The 22,055-nt window shown below is 39.6% G+C and overlaps 1 pseudogene; it reads right to left on the reverse strand.

Moving 5' to 3' along the window:
* Window positions 1-12,600: 12,600 nt before the first annotated feature.
* Window positions 12,601-21,428, reverse strand: LOC114896584 (annotated as a pseudogene).
* Window positions 21,429-22,055: the final 627 nt, after the last annotated feature.

The raw sequence follows: 22,055 nt of genomic DNA on the forward strand, positions 1-22,055 counted from the left end.
CCTTGAAGACATTACGCTAGGTGAAATAAACCAGTCACAAAAGGACAAATAATATATGATTCCACTTACATGCGGTACCTAAAGTAGTCAGATTCATAGAGACGGGAAATGAAATGGTGGTCGCCAGGGACTGAAGGGAGGGGAATGGGGCGTTATTGTAAAGAGTTTCAGATTTGCAAGATAAACTGAGTTCCGGGGATGGACGGTGGCAATGGCTGCACAACAGTGTATATGTACTGAAAGGAACCGAGCTGAACACTTGAAAATGGTTAAAATGGTAAAATATTTTATGTGTATTTTACCACTTAATAAATAAAATAATAATTTTTAAAATGGTGAAATAAGATTTAAAATAGTTGTTCTTTCTTATAAAGTACCTGTATGACTCAAATGTGATTGTTGAGTTTTCTGGTTATATTAATATGTATTTACAGCTAAAGTAACATAATTAAAAATGTGGTCACCTTGCTTCTACTGGTTAAAAAATCCCTTGCACTCTCTCTGCTCCACCTGCCTGACTTTTTTCAGAGTTCAGCCAGCTACTGGAATAGCTATGGACATAACCAAAATAAGAGATCCAGCTTCCATGATGAGCGGTTTCCATGTAACAGCCTGTGCTTGATCAGCTGAAGCAGCAGGCAGCTCCATATTCCTGAAAATGGAGAAATAGATTGCTATTAAAAATTAAAAATTAGAGAAACCAATCCATTTGCAAACATGGTAGTGAATGTGTTATATACATAAGGGAAAATTATCTGGAAACACAGAACAAAATGTTAATAGTAGCTATTAATTTTTGTTCTTTTAAATTATGTATATTTTCAATTTTGTCCATAATGAGCACTGCATAATGAAAAATTGAGAGAAGAAAAAAAATGAAGAAGAAAAAAGAAAAGGTAGTTGTTTTTTACATTACAAGATGCTAATATCCTGATAAATATGGATTGTTTGGGAATCATATCTCAGGCATTTTATTACCTTATTTCCAACTGAGAGAGTCCTTTTTACCAAAACATTGTCTTTCATCAGAGTTAACAATGAACTTTATTTAGTACTATCTGCAGATTTAATTAACATATGTTTACTTTCGTTTTTGGGTGATTAATGTCAGAGATGGTTACTGTGACGTCTCACACAATTTCTTTAGCATCCCACTTGATAGCTCCCCTTTATTCATTAAAAATGATCATTACCTCTAACATTTTCTTTATCCCTCAGCTAGCTTTTAATTCATTGTTCTGTTTCTTTTTTCTTTTTTTGGCCGCGCTGTATGGCACAGGCATAGCTCTGTTTCAAACCAATATTGACAGGCCTTCTCTGAGAGACAATGAGATTATTTAACATCTTTGTAATTACTGTGCAATACCCCCTTAATCAGAAGCATGTAACACAGGCAAAAACCAGAAAATGGACATTGCTCTTCTCCTTTTACTTTCCTTGGAATGTCACAACAACCGGAGTAGAACTGCCCTTGACTGGGGCTGATGCTGAATATTCCAGAGAATCACAGTATCTACTAAACTGGGTTTTTGAGGGTAACAGTACATGATGGATCTAAACTTGGTTTTGAAAAACTGGATTGAAGCTGCCTGTAGACATAAGACTTTTGAGAAATAAAACACTATTAAACAACTTGAATAGTGCTATTAATTACTTATATTGTTTAGTTTTCATTAGTGTAGGCAATTAGGTTTTTCCAGCATGGAAATAAATCAATCAACAATTCTATTAAATTCAGTATTTTTGAACCAAAGAATTTTTTTTAAAGAATAATTTCATATTGCAAACCCTTTTAAAAGAAACAAAATTGTACAATTGTCTTTAAGACCAAATGCCACCAGAATGATATTTATCTTTTTAATTCCCGGTATTTATATAATACTCACATGTTCAGGGCTCTCTCTGTGCTGAACTGTCAAGGATGGGAATTCATCTCCAACACCCTTCTAGTTTCTAATAGTGCTCCCCTCTCCTTTAGATAATCCCATTTACAGACTCTGCAGACTCTGATGCCACAAAGACCCCAGCTAGCCCCTCTACCCAGACACATCTCTGTGTTCTAGATCTTTGCCTCTTTTTTCATATTGCAATGTAAACATGCAGTTTTTGTGTGTCTCATTCTCTTAAGACCAGGTTTTAGTGAATACTAGCTAATCTGATGAACTCTAATGCTAATTCATCCATGAGACTCCATGGTAAAATGTCCTCCATCTTTGGTAAAACCTAATTTAGCCTTCCTGGGTCCAATTAATCAACCTAAAGAAATACTTAAGTGTGGGATTTCAGACACTATTTTCAGACTTTAGTCTTTATAGTTAGCTGGTTGTCAGTGTCCCTTAATGCTTTGATACTCAGTGACTCTCAGGTCCTTCCTAGACCTGGTGAATAATAATCTGAATTTTAAGAAGATTTTTATGGATTTATGTGAACACTAAAATTTCATAAGCATACTTTAAGCCCCATCATACTAATAGGTATATCTTATTACTGTATATAAACAATAAGATCCAATATTTTGAGTGTTTCTATGTGTAGGCACTGTGATAACTACTTTGCATGTGTTATTTAATTATTACAATAACTCTATGATGTAGGTACTACTATTACTACAATTTTACAGATTGGGTGCAGAGCCTGAGAGGCTTCATAGCTTGTCTCAATCCACAGAGCTGTTACGTGGAAGAGTTGGGAATTGAACTCAAATCTGTTGGATGTCTGACCATGAGAACTCAATCATCTTCTATAAATGCAGAAGGGCTTATGCCATTTTGCTTGCTTGGTAAAACATGGAAGTGCTAAGGATAGTACCCTGGTGGGTCATTATACCTAATACTGGTGGTGGTTGCATTGTCAGGTGGCAATTGCCAGGAACAGCATTTAACCACTCAAAGTGGGTGACCAAGTCTCAAAGTCTCATAAATCTAAGAAGGAATGATAAGCACCCATGAGCTTTTCTGATATACAATAGTGTATAGTATTTTATAAAGACTTTTTCTCCAGGGTCAATTCAGCACCATTGTTAACGGTGCAAAGTAGGTATCTGGAGAGCTAATATTGCCCTGTTTCCACTTTCTACATTACCATCTTGGGGGATTCAACAGCAAAGGTTCAGGTATTAGAAATTTCCAGGTAAAGTGGTAAGTAATCCTACTTGCCTTTTCAAAGAAGCAGTACTGGAAAAATATCTGAATGACTGGGGTAGGTAGGAATGGCAATTTTCAGACAAAGAATAACAGGTAAAGCATATAGAAGTAGCACTATAAATTGGATAATAGCCAGAGAGGGATTCCAAAATTAGTTTCTTTTTTTTTTTTTAAATATTTATTTATTTATTTATTTATTTATTTTTGGCTTGTCGGGTCTTCGTTTCTGTGCGAGGGCTTTCTCTAGCTGTGTCGAGCGGGGGCCTTTCTTCATCGCGGTGCGCAGGCCTCTCACTGTCGCAGCCTCTCTTGTTGCGGAGCACAATCTCCAGACGCGCAGCCTCAGTAGTTGTGGCTCACGGGCCTAGCTGCTCCACGGCATATGGGATCTTCCCAGAACAGGGGTTGAACCCATGTCGCCTGCATTGGCAGGCAGACTCTCAACCACTGCGCCACTCGGGAAGCCCCTAGTTTATTCTTAATATGGAAGTTTCTCTTTTGAAATAAAACCAATAAAATAGGCTCATTTAAATAATAAAGAAGTATTTAAAACAGAAAATGAACCCCTCCCACCTTGTTCTTAACAATTTCACTTTGCAGAAACAACCATTGTTAAACTAGATGGTTAGTCTTCAGGGGACTACCTATCTCCATATCTTAACTCCTTACCTCCTTGTACCTTTAATTTTCTCAATTTGAGATTATATACTGTGTTTTGTAGCATGCACTTTTATTTACAATAAATTGTGAACATATCTTAGTGTCAGTATATTTAGATTTATGCCATTATTTTAATGGCTGCAGGTAATCCATTGTATGGATGATCCATTTTTTAAAAAATCAAATTTCTATGGGTAAATATTTTGTGTCATTTTATTGTGCAATTACTGTGCTTCAAAATCCTGGTTCTAGAGCATTGCATACTTATGTGCTAGTGTGAATATCTTTAAGGATAGCTTACTTGATATATATTTAAGGCTACATTTAAGGATACTTGATATACATTGCCAAATTGTTCTTTTTTAAAAAGTGGCATCAGTTGAGACTTCTATTAGCTGTGTATGAGCCTTCATATTGGCTACAATCAGACTTTTAAAAGATTTTACCAATGTGACAGCTGAAAAGTTATATCTTATTGGTATTTTAATTTTTATTTATTTGACTGTTAGCAAAATAGAATGTTTTCATATCATTATTGACCATTATATTTCAATTTATGTATGTTTCGAATGTAATTATTTTGCCTATTTTACATTTGAATGTTCGTATTGTTATCTGTAGGATTTATTATATATCATGATGTTAATTATTTTCCCTAAAATAAGTTATACATGTTGACCTAGCTTGTAATTTAATCAGTTTTATTAAATGTTTAAGTATTATGTAAGTATCTTTTATACAAACACTTTAAATTTTAGAAAATAAAATCTGTAAATATTTTACTTATACTGTCTTAAAACCCAATTTGCCATATTCTACAATCCATTTTCATTTCTGGAAAGTATCATACATGTGTTTATCAACCAAAAATCAGAACTTAGTACATTAAAGCCCAATGACTTCATGAAATTTTTGGTCATCCTGAGTGCAGCTGACAAAGTTTTTATTTAAGTCTGTCCATTCTTTACTGGTGTTTAGGTCACATTAATAATGATAACTTTCTAAATTATTTTTATTAGAAGTCATTTGGAATGGAAAGTCTCCTCATCATAATCTTATTAAGACCTCAGAGTATAAAGTAAATGAATAAATGCATTGTATTCACAGACTGCTAATCTGGAGTTCACACTTACTGTTCTGCTCTTTGAAATCCAGTAACTGTGATAGATCACTACTTAAAGAAGGTTATACTTTTAAACAAACTCTGACATTCAGTAAAATTCCATGTAGCTCTTCTGAGAAGAAAAAAGGATGTGTCAGGCAAATCTGCTAAATCAACTATGATAATTAGTGGAATGGCAGATACTGGAGTCCTGTTGTCTTGCCTAGTCATAAAGAGAACACAATCCAAGAACAAGCTAGATGCAAAGAATCTTGGAATCTTTGCATTCAGACACATCAGTTGTTATCTACTCCCAAAGTCTTGTGCTAAAATTAATTAAATTACCTAAATTTAGACAATTCTATCAGAAATGTAGTTTCTAGAAGTAGCAATCAGAGATAAGAAAGTGTTCCAAGACGGTAGAAATCACAGTTTCTGGTGAGGGTATGATAATAAAAACTAAATTGTACATAGTTTTACAAACAGAATATCTCCCCTGTGGCACTGGAGCACAGAAGAGACCCACAGTGTCCCTCTGAGGATAGGGAGGATGGCAGACAGTGGACAGTGGATATTGTATGGGTCATCTGTGCAAGACAAGTCAGCTTAGAATAAAATAACAACAATCCCCTCCAGAAGCAGAACTTAAGATTTGCCAACTGTCTACTCCCTTGAAAAGACCATCAAAATAACATTTTGATCAAGCAAAGCAAAGTTAATTAAAGTTATTTCTGGGTGAACAACATCTTGACAGTCTTAGTAGGATCTCAGAAGAGCGAGATCAGATAAAGATATTTATAAGGCTTTGGGTTTCCTCTCAGTAGTTTAATTAAATTTTTATTTGATAAATTATCTGTTTGCTTAGGTGAGACAATTATTTGCCTGGACAAACTGGTTCTTAGGAATTTTCTGAAGTTATTTGTAATTTTACAGCATTATTTTCCTGGGTAAGAATTTCCTGGAAAAAGTGCTTAAGTCAAGTTGACACAGGTGATCTCATGTCCAAATCCTGGCAATTAAAGTCTGGATGCAGTTGGTCTCAATTTTGACTTCTGAAGAGATTATCTGGGAACAAGTCCTTTCTGACTTATATCTCCTTGATAATCCTAACATCACCGTCATCCTGATCTTTAAAACATTCTTGTTAATTGCTCTAGGATAATTTCGGTGATCTGCCAGCCCCTTAAAATACCTTGCATTATGCTTGAAGATGTCAACATTTCCAATTAGAAAGGCTTAAAAGACCAAGCGTTGGTAGAGTTAAGGCACTGGCTAAAACTCCTTAAAATGAATGGGTCATCAGCTTATAAATCAGCAAGTTTAAAAAGATTACCTAAATGCCTCATTGGTTTTGAAAGGATGAAGAGATAAGAAGAGAGCAAAAGCACTTTAACATCTATAATAAAATGTAGAAGGGAAGAGGAGATTGGCAATCAAAGTAGAAGCAAAAGATGGAGATAGAACAAATGAAAACGAGAGGGTTAAGTATTTTGGTTTAGCTATTGCACGCAATCCCAATTCTGCTTCATGGAGAATGTGAAGAATTACGTCCGTACATGAATAATCTAATTATTTTAAAATACACGTTTAATTACTGTTAACAACCTTCCAAAAATAAATTCTCAAGCTTCTAATTCTTTAAATTTTGTAGAAAGCATTTTAAATGATTGAGTGATTGAGTCAAATTTTACCTAACCGTTCATTGCCCAAGTCAATCAAAATAATATGTAAACTACTGACACATTTTTAGTATGAGGGAACTAAGCAGTTTTAGGGTATTTGATCCAATTCTGAATCCAGATATAAAATATTTACAACCATATGTAACACCCTTTGTATTTAATATCCTGCTTGGTTCTTAGTTTTGTTTTGTTTTACATATGAAGACATTAAAATACTCCCTGTATGGAGTCAGAGCTACTAGATGTTAATACCATGTAACTTTACTCGTCAAAAGTAAAATAAAACAAATATCCTGCTTGTGTGTAGTTTTTTTCAGCATACGTTTTATCCTCCTAGTATTACTTGTCTGACAACAAGTGGCCTCCTAAGAATACAGAATGACAGTTTCTCAGTAAATAAGCTATAAACATTTCTTCTAGGACTAGTGAAGAAAGTAAACAAGTCAGTTTTCACGTTAACAGATTTGAAGAATAGCAGACAAAATTTTAACTATTATATATAAAGTGATTTTAAGTATTGTTTTTACTATGTATGATTAAGGCAGGACAACTCTTACGTTTTGAAGTATTTACACATAAATATTTTTAAATGATTATTCTGTTTGTATATATACTAATGATTTTGAGATATTGGATATAAATAATTTTTCCAATCATAGGTACATTCCCTCACGTGGAAACTCTCTGGTCATAGCACATGAAAAGGATAGGAAAGATGAATAGTCTTATTTACAATAACGGTTATCGACTTTGACATCTGCTCCCATAATTTCATGGTTTTTGAAAATCTATACTCAGAGTAAGCAAAATTATCATTATCATTTTAACTTTGAAGAGAAGAACTGCACAGCCTAGGCTTATTCTGAAAATTAAAGCAACGGATTTATCCTTTTTTTTTATTATTAAAGACGAGCACACCAGTCAAATTAGCAATTATATGAGTACATCTCTTCCCATAATCATTATTTTCCTTCCATTTTATATTCTTGATGAGAAAACCATCACATTCTCAATAGTCCTTACAAACTATTCCGGCTTACAAATGATCAGAGTACGCAAAGACATGCTTTCTTTTTCAAAAAATGCAAAACTAATAAAAAGACATATAGTTGTATTGTTTCATTACCAGGACCTAAAAATTATATCAACATACTTTCAACAGATCATTCCTTGCATTATTTTTTTTTTCTTCTCTATCCTTTAATCAAACTTTAGTCTTTTTAATAGGAGGTTAAAAAGCCTTTTCCTGTTTGGAAATTTCTGTCTAAACTAAGAACAAGCTCTGTCAAAGAACCCACACTTTCCAAAACAATGAGAGAGACCAGCGCTCTTACCACCTCAAGACTACCGAAAGGAAGGCTGAGGAACATCAGGAGGAAGAATGCACGGGGAAACTTCTTTGCGAAGACCGTCAAAGGGTTGCCTTTTTCTCGCTGTCCACCTGTTGAGAGAAAGGACAGGTTTTTCACCTTCCTTAATCGAGTTGCTCGGCGCTCACGGGAACCCCTTGGAGGCCCTCGCCCCGCCCCTTCCGGCTCCTCCTTCCCGGCAGCTTTAGGGCTGCGGCTCCGAGGCAGCAAGGTGGCGATGCTGCCGCCGGCCCTCCTGTGGCGCGGAATGCCTCCTGGGCCGCTTCGCGTAGCCCATATGGTTAGAGGGGTCTGAGCAGCCGGTGCAGTTGCCCTGCTGTCGCGTCTTCTGCCCTGCATTCCTGCAGGGATGTTTGAAGCCAAAGAAGCCTGTCTGTGCGGTGCTTCACAGCACTCTGGCACCTGGCATCCGAGCTGTGGGACTCAAGCAGCCGGTAGAGAGCACGGAGACTTATTGCGATGGCTGCCATAAAAATTTCTTAAAAAAAAAAAAAAGAACCCCTTGGAGAACTTGACATGTGTCCTTTGAAATTGGGTGGCCACAACAACTGTGTATGTCTCATATGTAAACAACTTCTAAAAGTCAAAGTCTGGCTGGAGCTGCTCGTGTAAGAAGAAACACGAAGTCTTCAGTAGGAACGAGTCACTCATCTACCACGGGCGGCCAGAGGTGCTTGTATTTCAAGAGTCAGTCGTGGCCCCTGCAGAACTGAGCTAGAACTGAGTCCTCCTAAAAGGAACCCCACATGCAAGGCTTTAAGGGATGGTGGACGTCAACTCAGTAGAAGCCAGGAGCTGAGGGAGGAGTCGCCTATGAGGAGAAAGTCGACTGTGGGATGTCACAGGTGAGTGGATCTTCTACGAAGTCACAAAATCACTCCATGAAAAAAGTAGCATTTGGGCATGTCAGAGAGAACACCAAAGACAAATTTAGAGAGCACCATTCGAGTTAGAATTGGTCAACCCGTGCTTGCAATTGTGGAGTTACGAGACAGGTAACCAGCAGGTGGAAAAGATGATACAGAGCAACATTAACCTTTCACCGTCCTTCTGTCGGCGAAATCCGGCCTCTGTACCCCAGTACCAAATTGATCTTGGAGACAGCGTTTTGGGTGAAGTAGAAAAGAACAGCTTTATCGCTGTCTCTGGTAAAGGGGACCACAGCAGGCTAATGCCTTCAAAACTGTGTGTCCCCGACTTGGAGGGGGTGTTGAGGAGTGTTATAGTAATGGTTTAAAGAGGGCATGATCAGCTGGGGGACATTCTTCTGATTGGTTGGGGGTGAGGTAAGTGAGAGTCAGCGTCATCAACCTTCTGGTTACAACTGGTCTGGGTCTACGTGCTTGTGGGCAGCATATAGTTAACTTCTCCCACCTGGTGGGTGGTTCAGTGTCTGCAAAACAGCTCAAAGATATTGTTATGAATATCCCTTGGGGAAAACCAGGACTCTGCCCCAAGGCTGCACTACTGCTTTTTAAATTTTTTTCCTGACTGCTCCTCCCTTGTTTCTACATCCCCTCCCTTTCCTGATTAGCAACTGTTTGAACCTGCCCTTTGGAATTTAGGGAAGGTCATGGAGGCTGAATAAAGCCTATTTCCTGCTAACAAGAAAATGGGGGACACAAAGACTTTTGTGCCCAGGAACCCCACAGGGTCCTGCTCAGTTTCACTTCCTCTGCAGGCTTCCAAGCCCTCCAGGCCTGAGGTGTGAGAGAGGAGCAAGCTTTCAGTCAAATGAGAGAGTGAACGTTTTACTTAGATTGAACTAATATTTTTATACTTGGAAAAATTAATTCCTGAGACTGTCTAAAAAATCTAAGGCATCTGAGATGACATGCAGAAAAGAGGAAAAGGATTTGACAAAATTATTTGAAAATAGTAATGGAAAAAAATAAATCCATTTTCTAATGTGCCCATACTGCATTTCCTTACATTGATCCACTGGTAAATTGGTTTTGTGGTTTTCACTATTTACGTTTATGTGGTATTTCACAGCTTTTAACATGCTTTTATGTAGTTATCAAATTTGATCATCACCAAAAACCTGCAGATGCCAGAATAGATATCATTACTGTCCTTTCTGAGATGAAGAAACTAGGTCTTAAAAAATGTCAGTTGTCTTTCCCAAAGCTGGATAACTAGTACCTGCAAAGGCAAGACTCTACATTAGCACTCTTCCCTCTGCTCTTTGCTCTCAAATGGAATCTACCAGGAAGGAGCATATTTGGGATTCACTTATTTATTTACTCATCACTGCTGACTCAAATATTTGAGTAGAAACTTAGGAGAGTTAACTTACTGCACATGTAAAACTGGTGATGATCTTACTGATAATAAGTGTTTAATTTACATAGAATAAACTGTACACATTCATGTATGCAATTTGCTATTTTGACATATGTATACGCAAGGAATCATCACGAGGGTGAAGGTAGTTAACATATCAATCAACCCCAAAAGTTTCCCAGTGACCCATCCCTCCCTTCTGCCCATCCTTACCTTCTCCCCAAGCAACCACTAATCTACTTTCAATCTGTATAAATTAATTTACATTTTATATAAATGGAATCATATATATAATCTTTTTTCTGTTTCCTTATGCATGGCATAATTGGGATATTCATTCACAATTTTGTATTTATCAATAGTGTGTATTGCTGAGTAATATTTCATTGCAGATTGCTTATTCTGTTGATGAGCATTTGGATTATATCTAGTTTAGGGTTTTTACAAATAAGGCTTCTATGAACATTTTTGCACAAGTCTGTATGAATATATAATTTTCTTTGATAAATACTTAGGAGTGGAATGGCTAGGTAATATGGTAGGTGTATTTTTTTTCTAGAAACTTTCAAACTGTTTTCCAAAGTGGAAAAAATAAGATGCAGCTGGACAAGCAGCTGCTGAGTCCAGAGTGACAAGAGTGGGAGGTGAAGAGGGGGATCACTCCTAAGGCCAAGCACAATGTTGAAGCTGCATTAACCTCTACTTGACACTTTGTTATCAATTTTAGATTTCAAATCATAGACTGTATATTTCTTTAAAATTTTTTTTAAAGAAGAGAAGAAAAAGCTGTGTAGGAAAACACAAATAATTACAATTTTAAAAGAAGGCTTATTGAAAACAAACCCACAACAAAAAACAAAAAAAGGCAAATTTTCTCTTTTTGAAGTTATTTCTCTTTGGGCAAGTACAATGTCTCAGTTTCAGTGCTTATGAATTCTGGTTAGGTAAAAAAGAGTTTGCATTTTATCTTAAGCCTATTTTTTACGATCAAAAGAAAACGTGTTTTAAAAAGGAAAAAAGAGTTCTCCTTTTACAGGTTTCAGAGGGTTAAAGAGGACATGCCAGTAAAGTCAAACCTTGAATGAAAAAGCCATGAGAATTTGGAGGGGGGAGGGGCTACATTACAAACACCTGTGGGGTAGAACGCCCAGCTTTTCTCTCTGACCCAGGACAAATGCAATCCTGATTGTTAAACTATTTCTGGTTTCCAAATCTAACCAAAATAAGTCTGAGAGAGACCTAAATTAGAAATCTCTTTTATTAAGGAAAAAAAATGTTTAAAAATAACCACCTTAAGACCCAGGTAAGTTAAATAGCTGGGTTTGGAGCAGATGTGCATAATAACTAATTAGTAGCCCCTGGCAGGATTAAAAACAGCTTTGGGGGGAGGAGTTAAGTATAGATTGGTGCGTTTCAGTTGAGCCAGTTAGTACTCTTCCAGTAAAACTGGTGTGCCAACAGAGTGCTGCGGGAACCAGGACTTTCTGGAAGTCTGCTCGGTAAGTCCAGCTCACAGCGAAGCCGTGTCCACTGAAGGAGGGAAATCACTGTCCAGCAAAAGTGAGTTGTAATTAATGAGAAGGCACTCTCACCAAAAGAGTACACAAAGCAAGAAACAGTGTTTTAGGCTGCTTCAAGGCAGAAATAAGCTGACAGGTTTGCTTAATCTGCTGTTTGCTAAAGACTTGTAACTGCCCCATATTTTCTGCTGCTCAGACCAGCCTTCCCATAATGACAAAAAAAGTAGTTGTAGGCTCCAGTGGAGTGGAAACAATGACCACACATTTCTTTGCCTCAGGAGGAGATTGGTGCCATTGATTTGTTGGATTTTCCATTGACTCTAAATAGGAATTTTTAGGTGAACAATTGGTCAAAAGTGAGTTTAAATTTTACTAATGAAAGAGGAAACCTGAGACTAAAAAAGAGACAGATCCCTCACTATAATTAAAAAAGGATTCACTTTTGCGTGACCCTTTTGGTTTTAAGAATAAAATTTGTCGGGCTTCCCTGGTGGCACAGTGGTTGAGAGTCCGCCTGCCGATGCAGGGGACACGGGTTTGTGCCCCGGTCCGGGAAGATCCCACATGCTGCGGAGCGGCTGGGCCCGTGAGCCATGGCCGCTGAGCCTGCGCGTCCGGAGCCTGTGCTCTGCAACGGGAGAGGCCACAACAGTGAGAGGCCCGCGTACCGCAAAAAAAAAAAAAAAAAAAAAAAGAATAAAATTTGTCAAAGCTACAACGGTTGAATAATTTAGGTTAAACAATAGGGCCTTGTGTGTAAGCATTGTTGTTATTGTTTTAATGGCAGAAATTAAACACCCATGGACATTTAGAAAATAAATAACCTTCATTTTTGTGTCAACCAAGACATAACTTCAAAAGAGAGTTTCTGATGGCAGTACCAGAACGTTCTTCTACGCTTTCCTTTAAAATGGTAAATGACTTGATGAGCACCGTTTTTAGTGTAGAAAAGCGACACCTGCCGATAAGCTGTGAAGAAACCAGCACTAAACATGCGAGGTTATGCAGACGCGGAAGAACTAAACTGTATGAATTCCTAGCATTAAAAATTCAAACTAAAGTTTCTGAGTGGAGAGCCCGTGTTTGCTCTGTGAGACTCATCTAGGTCTTATTTTCTGGTGAGTAGAGGGCACTGGTGGTCTTCTGACGTCTAGGTCAGCACAAGATTAAATGCCAAGATTTTATGAATAATTAAGGGCTTCCTATCAAAATGTTTGTTCAGCTTAAGGACAAAGGGTTTCTGATTTCTGGTCTTAAGGAAGAATGCAAGGGTTTGATTGGCATAGAAAGGAGTGTGGGGAAAGAGCCGAGAGGAAGCCAGGAGGAAGGGCCCTCACCTCCGCGGGCAAGTGCCAACACTTGATCTGGGCCAGTGCCCAGGAGCCCCAAATCTGCCTCTAGTCTGGGGAGTTTGTTAGGAAGTAGGATTGGGCCTTGAAGACAATCTTGTGTGTACCTTGTCTGCTAACAGCCTGACGATTGTTTACTAATACTCTGGCCTAAGTTATTTCACAGGGGTCGCTCCCTGCTACACAGTGTTGAAATTACATTCAGAGATTTAAAAAAAAAATTGTGTGTGTAGCAGTATTTTTCCACAAAATGAAGTGCAAAATATCTTTAACAAATAATGATGGTAGTAAGAAATATTTGACATAGTCGTGCAAAAATGCATCTCATTTTACAAAGGCTTAGACATTTGTAAACATTTACAGAATATCCCCTAGGTTTTTAGACTGTGACCCTTACAATCTTACTCATTTTTCTTTGTATTTAAATGTGGCTGTTTGTCTAAAAAACGTTAACATGCAAGTTCAGTGATCTCCAGTTCACCAAATATTCTCTCCCGCGGCACGAAGATGATAATGATGATTATAAAATACCACTGAACAAGACTGTACAAACAGATGAGCAGGCACACGGCAGGGCTGAACAGGGTCCAGTACAGTATAGGGAGCAATTTGACCAGAAGGATCCTGAGCTCAGACTTGCAAGGTGGAATTACAGTCTGTCTCATAAAGTAAAAAGTCTTCTCCCCCCAGTAGAAGGAGTGCAGCCTCTCTTCTTTCTCCTCCCACCACTTGTGGTATCAGAGTTGGAGGTCCTCCTTGGACGTGGGGAGGGTGTCTACTGGGTATCGGTGGGCGTGGAAGTGGATTTCCTTGGGAAAGTCCTTGAGGAGGAGTTGCCTCTCTGTCTGAGGAATGATATGAGGATATGCCACCATGGTGTCATGGACAGCATCTAGGTTCTTACCTTCTCTTAGTCTACTACAAAAGTAAAGCCTGTAGTTCTTGGATGTAAGACATTTTCATATTTTTGAAGTCCATTCTTTTTAGCAAATTCATTACTTCGAGCCGTGCAATTTTTTGTGACATCAGTCCCTTCTGGGAATATGAGAGTTGAAGTGGTTCATGCATATCACAAAAATAATCAATCATGTCTTCAAAACGATTGTCATCCTTCCATTTCCTGTGAGTGAAGATATAGGCAGCAGCCTGCATGGCCCAACCAAATCCAGGAATACTTTTGAGACTGGCTTTGAGGCAAATTTTTTCTAATCTGAGATAGTTATGTCTCATCAGACAATTCCACAGAAATATTCAGTCCATTCTTGTTGGATGATTCATGATAATAACAGTTCTTTCTCCAGGAACAAATGCATCACCTGTTAATAATCACTTTTACACCAAACATGGTCTCCAGCAGTGCCACAGGTAGAGTGAGCCAGGTTGCCACAAGGCAGTTGTTGATCCAGTGACACCAAGATGGGTTTACAAACATCAAAGGTGAAAAGGGACCCAACATAAAAATGCTTCCAAAGATGCTTCCCCAAAATAGAGTGAGTATAAAGTAAATCCCTCTCCAAAAATACTTCCCCAAAATAGTATAAAGTAAATCCCTCTTCAAAAATGCTTCCTCAAAATAGAGTGAGTATAAAGTAAATTGCTCTTAAAAAATGCTTCCCCTCTCCATGATACCATGATTATCCTGGATGTGAGTCTTTGGTCAGACAGATGAATTGCAAATTTCTTCTTCCAGTCTGTATTTTGCCTTTCATTCTCTCAATGGTGCCTTAGATGATTCTTCCCTTTGAGTGCCTTTCCTACAATGGGCCACGTTTACACTAGACCCTGCTGACTTTGGTGATATAATTAAGTGTTCTGTAGTCTCAGAAATCAGAAGCCTAGAGGTTTCTGTAAAACCTGGTTCTGTTATACCTTATTTGACCCAACAACCTTGGGGTTTACAGTTCTTCCGAAAGTCAGTAACAAAGAAATCACTGCTTTATCCTTGTTCCTAAATTAATTAGTGGTATCTCCAATCTCCAACAGTATAGTTACCAAAAAATCAAAGCAAACAAATAAAACACCTTAGTTTTCTCTTCACTTGCTCAGTAAGTGCTCCCCTCCCCCACCCCACCCCATTATTCCTCATAACCAGTCAGTCTTCCATTCAGCCTTCAAAATGTGTGTGGCAGATGTGAACTTTGCTCTGTCCTAGTTAATGCCCTGGATCACTCCCTCACCACCTCTCATGCCATCTCTCATGGTCTGGAGCATGGAAACTGCCCTTAACTGGTCTCTTCCTTACATTCTGTCTTTAACCTTGTCACCACCAAAGTCCCCTCTCCAGAACATAAAGTTGATCATGTCACTCATCTGATTAAGGTCCTTCTATATGTACTGCTGCCCACAGAATAAAGTCAGTCTCTTAGCTGAGAATTCACAATCTTGCTCTCACCTTTCCTGACTTCTCTCTCAGCAACACGTGCAGAACTCTGGTCTGACCCCTGGGCATTCATGCTCTCTCACTCATCCTAACTTTGCATTGCTTTCCTCTTTGGCTAGAAGCCCTTCCTCCCTTTATGCTGCAGTCAGCTCCCTTCATTTCTTGCACAGGACCACTCCAGCAGAAGCAACTGTTCCCTTGTATGTGTTCATCTAAGTATCATCTTAGTGTCATCTAAGAAATCTTTGCCTAACTCTGGTCACAAAGATTTTTCTCCTTTGTTTTCTTCTAGGAGTTTCATTGTTTTAGTTTTCAAACTTACTAAATTTTTGAATAATTTTTTGTAAAAGATGTGAACTGTGGATTGAAGTTCTTTCTTCTTTGTGTTCATCTTCTTCATCTAGAGCTGCATTTGTTGCCTCACTACTAAAAAAAATTTTTCTCCCCTGGATTATCTCTGCACCTTGTCAAAAATCAGTTGTCCAAATATATCTGGATTTATTTCTGGATTCCCTGCTCTGTTTCATTGATGTATTGTTAGTCCTGATAGCAACACCACACTCCAAAATTACTGTCATTTCAGAATAAGTCTTAAAATCAGATAGTGTTGGGCTTCCCTGGTGGTGCAGTGGTTGAGAGTCCACCTGCCGATGCAGGGGATACGGGTTTATGCCCCGGTCCGGGAAGATCCCACATGCCGTGGAGCGGCTGCCCCCATGAGCCATGGCCGCTGAGCCTGCCCTCCGCAATGGGAGAGGCCACAGCAGTGAGAGGCCCACGTACCGCAAAAAAAAAAAAAAAAAGTGTTAATGCTCCAGAACTTTTTGTTCATTTTTAAAGATGTTTTGTCCTTTGAATTTCCTTAAAAATATTAGAATCCACTTGTCAATTTCTACAAAAATTCCTTCTTGGATTTAGATTGAGATTGCATTAAATCTGAGAATGCCCTCGGAGAGAACTAATATCTTAACAATATTGAGGCTCTCGACTAAAAACAAAAAGACCATCTTTAAAGATCTTTTAACATTTCTCCCAGCTACATTTTGTAGATTGCAGTGTGTGCACAGTCCTTGCATATTTTTTCAGATTTATCCTTATCTGGTTAAGAGACCACATGAAAGTGGAAAGTTTTCTGAGACATGAGAACTATAGACTTTACCTTGCAGTAAAAGCAAGGAGCCATACTTCAGCACACATACAACTATTTGTATACAAAATAAGTCAGTAGAGTCTCCTGAAAAATGACTGTGGTTCATGTTGCTAGAGTTGCTAAGAGTAGGAAGGATGGATGGCATCAGGCTTAGGGTTGGAATGACTTTTTTTTAAAATTAATTAATTAATTTTTGGCTGTGTTGGGTCTTTGTTGCTGAATGCAGGCTTTCTCTAGTTGTGGAGAGCGGGGGCTACTCTTCGTTGCTGTGCACAGGCTTCTTATTGTGGTGGCTTCTCGTTGCAGAGCACAGACTCTAGGCACATGGGCTTCAGTAGTTGCAGCACGCAGGCTCAGTAGCTGTGGCTTGCAGGCTGTAGAGCACAGGCTCAGTAGTTGTGGCACACGGGCTTAGTTGCTCTGTGGCATGTGGGGTCTTCCCAGACCAGGGCTTGAACGTGTGTCCCCTGCATTGGCAGGCGGATTCTTAACCACTGATCCACCAGGGAAGTCCCGGAATGAGTCTTCTTGAGAAGGATTTAGAATGAGACTGATGGTCAAAAGAGAATAAAGTCTAGGAATCTGTTGTGCACAGAATTGTTAATTTTTCTAGTAATGAAGTTTAAATTTTTATTCTTAGGCTGGTCTAAAATGGCTCATGTCTCCTTGGCAAGTTCAGATAGATACACCATTTATTTCATATCACAGTGATTAACAGATCAGATGAAATAACTGCTTTACTCTAATGCTGATTAACACCAGGTCAGGTTCCGTTCAATGTCAGTGAAATCCCCATGTCTGGCAACCTTTAGAAATTGAATAGCTAATAATCTGTGGTGGATGGTGCAGACACTGGTCTGCCTAGAGTCAAAGGGCTACATGACTACAGAGCCTAAGACATCTTAGAGCTCTATATACAATTAAATGATAATGTTAAATGAGAGTTCACATAACTTTAACAAAGGAGACCGTTTGAGTTTATGCCACCCTAAATGGATTTCCTTCTCTCTTGCACACTCTTGAATCATTCTGGCTGTGTGGAACGTATTTGCTATTGAAATGCCTCGCAGCTATGTTAAGTTGCTTGAGTGGCAGTTGACAGTTCTGAAAGGCTGTGGCCTTGGAGGCTGATGGGTCTCCTACCCATCCTGAATTCGAAACAGAGAGAGTTATTTTTAACTCCATTATCAGTGCACATGACTGTCCTTGCTGGGCAAGTGAGCCAAACTGATGTGATGTTTCTGTTGCTGAGGTGAGAGAGATGGAGGGCAGCTAGTAGTTTCACATGATCCTTTAAGGTAGTAGACAGAATTGAAAAAAGAATCACAATCCAAATAAAATAAATAAAACAGCCATTTTAGTGAACTAATCAGGAATACCAAATGTTTATCACTGAAGCAAAGTTACAAGGATTTTCTAGTGTGATTATTCTGCCTAAACTTAATAATTCAAGTGTTTATGGGAAAATGGTGATGGTACAAAGACCAACTTATTATAAAAAGATATCTTGACATTCATTTCATAAAGTGTTTTTTGAAGACATGTTTAATCTTCCCAACATTTTTATGTCCATGAGAACTTCATGCAACTCACACGTTATCCCATTCTTCATAAATCACTCAGCTACAGACTTGAAACTTCAATTCGCTCAATTCAGCACTTACTGAGCTAGCACGTGCAAAGCATTAAATTAGGGCTGTAGGGGATTCCAAGATAAAGAGAACATAGCCTTTACCTTCTAGGGGATCACAGTCTAATAGGGAAGAGAGACACACACATCAATAATTTTAAAACATGGGAATCTCTAAGTGTTTCTACTGTGTTGTGGAAAGAGAGATGAATCGTGGCTATGTGCAAAGATGTAAAAATAGCACTTTTCTTGTACTGATGACTTCTGCAACCTCTTCGTAAGTCTGTTTTTGCTCATCATGTTATGATATATCATCAGATAGAATACTTGAATTTGCAAGTACAATAATAATTAACTAACATTGGCTTAGTGAGAAAAAGAAATCTTACATACACATAAAGTAATCTGGAAGTAGGTGATTCTAAGCGACGTACAGTCACATAGTGTCATTAACAACTTGGGCTCTTTTTTTAACTCTTTACTCTGCCATCTTCAGTAGTGATTTTTCATCATTTAGCTTGTTGCTTCCTGGTTGCAAGAGGGCTGCTTCAGCTCTAAGCATCACTTGCTATGCAATCCATCCAAAGTAAGAAGAAAAGGCAAGATTTCTCACTCTTTATATCAGGGAGAAAAGTCCTGCCCAGTAGCAACCCAGGACAATTTCTCTTACATCTTATTTGCCAGCACTCCTAAGCAGATGGGTAGCACTCAGCTTACTTGTCTTTGATCAATCATATCCCATTTCGGGAATCTGTGGGTGTGGGGGTCTGCTTTCCTTGTGCATGTCACTGCCCAAACAGAACTGAGACTATGTAAGCCAAAAAGGAGGGAGAAGGAGAGTTAGTTACCAGCAGCACCTGCAAGAACATATCCACGTATCTAAGCACTCAGAGCTTAGGTTACCGGAAGGGGAACCCCTTCCAGGGCCCAAGAATGGGCTCTTGTCTAACACTCCGTAATGAATTGTCAGATGAGACACACATACTGACAAAGCAAACGACTTTATTGGGAAGGGGAGGCCAGGTGGAGAGCAGTGGTGAACTTTTCACCTTGTCAGGGTGAAAAGTTCAGCCTTCTGGGCTGAGGTGACTGAGGGAGGAGACCCCCTGTCCCTGGTTTCTTCTAGGCTCACTGTGGCATATCCCACTTTCTTCTCTCCTCTTTCCACGAAACTACTGACATCCTTGTACCATTCTTCTTCTGGGTCAGTTACTAGTATCTCAGATAGGTTGGGACGAGAAGAGTATAATTCATCTATAACTTGCATGCATTGGTGCTCTACGGGGGAAGTATGGGGATCTGGTATTAAGGAGGCTGGATTTAAAGTCTGACAGATGCTTAGTTTTATTTCTGGGGTGTCAAGGAGGAGGGTCTTGTATTGGGTGATCCCTCCCCCACCCTCCCGCCATTCCTCTATCCTCTTTAGTCTCTAAGACTGCTTGCACCTGTTGGGGCGTGTGCACTGTGGTGGGTTGACCCAGGGCCCATTTAGAGGCCTCTTTAACCATAAGAGCGGTGGCTGCTACTGCCCAGAGGCAAGCGGGCCAGCCTTTGGCCACCTCGTCTAGTTGTTTCAAGAGCCACAGGCTGTAATACAGGCCCCACCATTTGTCCCAACGTCCCCAAAGCGGTTCCCACCCGTTCAGAGACATACAACCTAAAAGGCTTTTCTAGGTTGAGGAGGCTTAAAGCTGGGGCTATAGTGACGGCCTCTTTCAGAGTATGAAAGGCCACCTTACAGGTCTTATCCCAGTCAAGTGGCCCTTCTTTCCCTTTTAGTTTTTCATATAGGGGTCGGGCCAGATTCCCATAAATGGGAATCCAGATCTGGCAAACCCCAGTTATCCCTAAAAGCTGTTTTCTAGTTTGGGGACAGGGGGTATTTAAGATAAGGGATTTCCTCTGAGGGTCGAGCATTCTTTTCCCTTCTGTAATTATGAACCCAAGGTATTTTACTTGGATTAAGCTTATCTGAGCTTTCTTAGGGGACACTTGATATCCCCTTTCAGAAAGAAAATTTAAGGTTTTAATAGTATCCATTTGAGAGCTAGTAAAGTCTGGGCTTGCTATGAGCAAGTCATTTGCATATTGTATTAGGTTACTGTTTGTTAAGGTTAATTCTCTTAGTTCTCTCCCCAGGGAAGTCCCGAATATATGGGGGCTGTCTCTGAAATCCTGTGGTAGCTGCGTCTAGCAAAGTTGTATGGCTTACCTTGTTTCTGGATCTTGCCACTCAAAAAGGCAAAGAGCTTTTGGGACTGAGGATGGAGGGAATGCAAAAGAAAGCATCCTTAAGGTCCAGTACTGAAAAGTACTTAGAGGTTCCCAGGACTTGGGATAGAAGGGTATATGGGTTTCGGGACTGTGGGGTGGATGGGAACCACAGTCTCGTTGACCACCCTTAGGTCCTGGACGAATTGATAAGATCCATTCAGATTCTTAACAGGCAGGATTGGGGTGTTGCAGGGAGACTCACAGGTGATTAGGATTCCAAAATCCCAGTATTTGTTAACTAGCAGCCTAAGGCCCTCAAGAGCTTGTGGTTTCAAGGGGTATTGTCTTTTCCAGGGGTAGGGAGCAGTGAAACATTTATAGCTAGTCCTGGTCTAGAGACATCCCACACCTGGAGATTGATTTCATCCAAGAAAGGGAGGGAGTTCTTTCCTGTGTCTGACTGCAAGTGTTCAGACACCAGACAAAGAAAGTTATTGGTTTCTAGCTTTCCCCAAGTCACTCTGGTCTGGAGGTGGCAAAGGAGGTCTCTCCCCGGTAGGGGAGCCGGGCACCTGGGGATATATAAGAAGGGTCCCTTGCCAGTTTCCCACCTTACAGTGGAGGGGCTTAGTAAAATTTGAGTTTTGGGGTTTTCCATGTACCCCTGTCACCGTTTTAGTCAGGGAGTTTAAAGGTTCTAGCTGGAAAGGAAAAACAGAGACGGCAGCCCCTGTATCCAAAAGGAAGTTCACATCCTTACCTTCTACTTACAGAATCACCCAAGGATTAAGAAGTGTGATTTGGATCTCACCATTCGAGGGGGCTTGTCGAGCTGCTGGGCATCTTCAGTCCTGGTCTCTCAGGACTAACACAGGGCAGGTTTACAGGTCTCCATATGCCTTCCCTTAGGGCGATGTGGATACTCCCCTTTCTAATGTCCATCCTCTTTGCAGTAGGCACACTGGGTTCATCTCAGCCACAGTGACCCCTGAGGTGTTTTTCCCTTTCTCACTCTCTCCATGGGCCTCACCCAGTGGTAGGGTGAACCAAGGTCAAGACTTTAGCCTGTAGATTGGCGAAGAATCAGATCTGTTTCTCTATCCTCCTATCTTTTCAGGCTTCTCTTTCTTCCCTCTTGGCCTTCTCCTCTTGGTCCCTATTTAGAAACACTTTTTTTTTTTTAAACCTCATCCACTAGCTCAGCGATGGGGTCTCTGGTCCTTTTTCTGGTTTTTGTAATTTTCTCCTTACGTCCAGGGTTGCCTGGGTTATGAAGGAATGGACCAACAGGACTGTACCTTCAACACTTTGTAGATCGATTTGGGTAAAATTTTTGAAGGCCTCCTTGAGCGTTCTCAAAGAGGGCCAGATTTTCACTGTTTCTCTGGGTAACCTCTTTTATTTTATTATAATTAATGGCCTTCTGGACCCCCTGGGTCATTCCCTGCAGTAGGCTAATAATGAGGTGTCTTAGGGATTCCCTCCTTGCATATGTGTTGGGGTCCCAATCCAGCTTTGCAGAAGGGATTGCCTCTTCTGCAGGGGCCAGGTCGGCATCCATCCACTGCA

This window comes from Monodon monoceros, unplaced genomic scaffold (genome assembly GCF_005190385.1).
Source record: "Monodon monoceros isolate NGI ecotype Baffin Bay Population unplaced genomic scaffold, NGI_Narwhal_1 Super_Scaffold_16, whole genome shotgun sequence".
NCBI classification, from domain to species: domain Eukaryota; kingdom Metazoa; phylum Chordata; class Mammalia; order Artiodactyla; family Monodontidae; genus Monodon; species Monodon monoceros.